At 26.0% G+C, this 3,530-nt stretch overlaps 1 protein-coding gene across 1 annotated transcript in view; it reads left to right on the top strand.

Annotated features, from left to right (window-relative positions):
• Nucleotides 1-534: 534 nt before the first annotated feature.
• Nucleotides 535-3,530, top strand: part of LOC111638937 (cullin-5-like) — a 39,371-nt gene continuing 36,375 nt past the window's right edge. The window contains exons 1-2 of the mRNA XM_023384721.1: nt 535-653; nt 2,641-2,705. The gene's annotated coding sequence lies outside the window, so the exon portion shown is untranslated. The remainder of the gene's footprint in view (nt 654-2,640; nt 2,706-3,530) is intronic.

Here is a 3,530-nt window from a genome sequence, read left to right as displayed (position 1 = left end):
TTGGAAGATTATTTCAAATGTAACAGATTGATGGTAGCATTTAGAAAGGGTCAAAAACTTTAGCTGGAGTTTAGAGTATTGTTTAGTTTGCCAATTTATGAGATGGTTGTTGTACAAGTTCAAACAGTTGGACTTACTAAATAGGATGCAGAACAAAATATTCACTTCTTAAAATTTTATTTTGAGGAAAATATGAACTAAATCTTTAGGAAAAAAAAGGAAGAAATTTAGGGAAAAAACTTGCTAATTTTTTGTTTGAAGATGGACAGGATTGAAAACATATAAAAATAATTTTCAGCTTTTAAACAGAATATGTTGTGGCAGTTTTTTCCAATCATTTTATTATTTGGTTGAAATAATNTAAGCAAAAACAGGTAAAATATCACTGTTCACTTAGAAAATGATGAAAACACTTTTCTTAAAACTAATGGTTTTTTCCATTCAAATTAGAATGCTCAAATCTGTAAATTTCAAACAATGTTCAAATACTTTTTGCCAGGATTGTGTGTGTATATATATATATATATATTTTTTTTTTTATCTAGGATTCCGAAAAATATGTTGAGCAACTGTTAGAACTTTTTATACGATTTAGCAAGCTAGTCAAAGAAGCATTTAATGATGATCCAAGGTTTTTAACAGCACGAGATAAGGTTTGATTTTATTTTAAATAAAATTACTGCTACTTAATTTATTGGTGCTTTAATCAAAAGATTAGAAGATTCTTGATAGAACTTTAATATAAAAAAGACTATTGAGTCCAAAAAAATTTTTTCCTGTTAACACAGAATTTGATTATACAAAAATATATATTCCTTTTGAATAATTAATTAGTATCTAATATAATAAAGCTACATTGGCTCATTTTCTGATTCACTGACTCATTCATTGATTAACTGACACACAATTTTAGAGTGCAAGCAAACCAAAAAATGGTACAGTTGAAAGATTGTAATATTTAGAAGAAATTCACTAAAATTTAAACATTATTTTAAGTCCTTATTTTAAAGCATATTTATTATACATTAGTCAAGTTTAAGTAATTTATATTATTAATTTATTTACCAGATTAAGTTTTAGTAAGTTCTATTTATTTTTCATAATTATTTTCTTTAGAGTAAAATATTTTAAATTTTTTTTATAGCTAACAGAATGTTGTGTAAATGTTTTGGTAACAGCCTTTAAAGAGATTACACTTGCTGAATGTCCTAATATGATTAAATATAATGAAACTGAAAGTAAGTTTAAATATCTTTAATATTTAAATAGCTAATTCAATTTGTATAAATGCTGCATTAAAATGATTTTAGAAATTGCTTATGGCTATTTTAAATGTATTAAACTTTTTTTATTAATTTTCAAAAATTGTAACATATTAATGCAAATATAATGTTGACATGAAAATATCATACATAAATCACACTTTAATATTGGATGTATTTAAAGTGTCATACAAATGCATATTTAAAATCTACAAATTTTTAAAAATGTTTAAGAAAAATTTTTCTGTTATTAAATAAAAAAAATTTAAATTTAGTTTATACACTTATTGTTATTAATGTAACTATTAATAACAGTAACAAATATTTAGGGTTACAACTGATGTTCAAACTGATGGATCGTGTTCCTGATGGAATAACTCCTATGCTTCGTGATTTAGAACTACATATTGTTGACCAAGGCTTAGCAGATATGATTGCTTCTGCTGATATTATTACTCAGGTAAGTTAATAAATTCAGTTCCTTTTAAAATATTTTTATTTATTAATGATATACTAAGAGTGTAAAGAAGAATAAAATTGAGAAATTAATATAATTAAGTTTTCAAAATATTTTACTCTATTTTGAAAATTTAAAAATTGAGAGGGTATTCATTTTTTAAAGGTCAATTACTTGATAAGGCAATTGACTTTTCAAACTGAGAAATCAAATTCTCTAAAAGTTCCAAGATTTTTCTTGGAAGAATTTGACATTATCAATCTCACAAACATTAAGTTTTTGTCTAAAAAAATGAATAGGTCATCAGTGTTGTCTGATGCAGAACTATAAGACTTTCATAAGCACTTAAACAATTGATAACTTTGGCTTTAAAGAATATCTAATTTTTCATATACAGTAAAACCTGTCTATGGTGACCACATGCAGTTCCTTTCAAAAAGTGGTCTTTTAGACAGGTGGTTGTCCAAAACAGGTGGTGCTGTAATACTGTATTTCCATACATATTTTGCACACTTTTTAGACATTTCTACTAAGTAAAACTCAANGTGAGACGTTGTTGAAACAAAAAAAGTTATGCATTCCATCACGTACGTAAACAGTGTCGTAATTCGCCAAGTGCAAATCAGCAAACTCATAAAATTTTTGTTTATTTTGAACAATCCGGATAATCGAAAATCCGGATAATAGAGGTCCGGATAATCGAGGTTCTACTGTATATTTAATGATGAATAAGTGGTGGCACTAAATTTCTGTTTGACTGTATATAAATTTTCTGTTATTTAAAGCATATACTATACATTAGTAATTAGTAGTAGTATACATAAAATAGATAATATATATATATATATATATATATTATTGAATGTTGCTGTTTAAATGACTATTTATATGAAATTTTATTTATTTATTTACTCTATTTAGGCTTTCAAGAAAGTTGTAAATGATACTTCAGTATTTAGATTAGAATTACCATCCAAACAAAAAGGGTAATGTTTCTCAAATAAATTTTATTAATTTAATTGTATTCTCTATTAAAAACTTTTGCAACTTTTGGTGACATTGGTAAAAAAACAAAAAATTGTCCTTCTAACTCAATTTTGCTTGTATCAATACTGGATATAATTGCAGTGACAAGTAGTTAAAGTATAACATTGTCTACATTTAGAGAGAAGAATTAATTTTGATAGCATTCAATTGGCTGTTCAAATTATTATGCAAATTTCGTCATTAAATATAAATCAGCCAAAGACAAGAACAAGAACCCCTTAACACCCACCTGTTTTTAATTATGATGTAATTAAGCATAAAAAATACTTAAAACTGAAATAAATGAAAGAAATGCGTTAATTTTGAAGAAAAAGCTTCAAATTTTATTTTCATTTGTCTCGCCTTTCTGTGAAATTTAACACCCATGAGTCATTGTTTACACAGCTGAATGACCTTGAACACAGCTGGAGTTGGATTTCCCGGGACATTCTCATACGTCTCAGGAGGACAAGGGTTTAAAGTAGGGTGAATATGACCAACACGTATATTTTTAAATATTTTTAAAAAATTAAGATTTTAATTGCGATTTCTGACCCCCCCTAATTAATTAAATTAATATATAAAAAAATCGATTAATTAAAAAAATTAAAAAACTTTTGGAGGTCGTTTTTGACATCAGAAAGCAGCTTTAAATAACTTTACCGAAGTCAAATCCGTGCGCTACAACTTAGGAACCATGAAATAAATTTGATAAAAAACTCCCATTAAAAAACAATTAAGCCTTAATCGAGCCTTATCAAAGGCTCATTAAAATCGCGATAAAA

Source organism: Centruroides sculpturatus, unplaced genomic scaffold (genome assembly GCF_000671375.1).
Source record: "Centruroides sculpturatus isolate CEXI.00-Female unplaced genomic scaffold, Cexi_2.0 scaffold1224, whole genome shotgun sequence".
Lineage (NCBI taxonomy): Eukaryota > Metazoa > Arthropoda > Arachnida > Scorpiones > Buthidae > Centruroides > Centruroides sculpturatus.
This window is presented reverse-complemented; position numbering and strand designations above follow the sequence as displayed.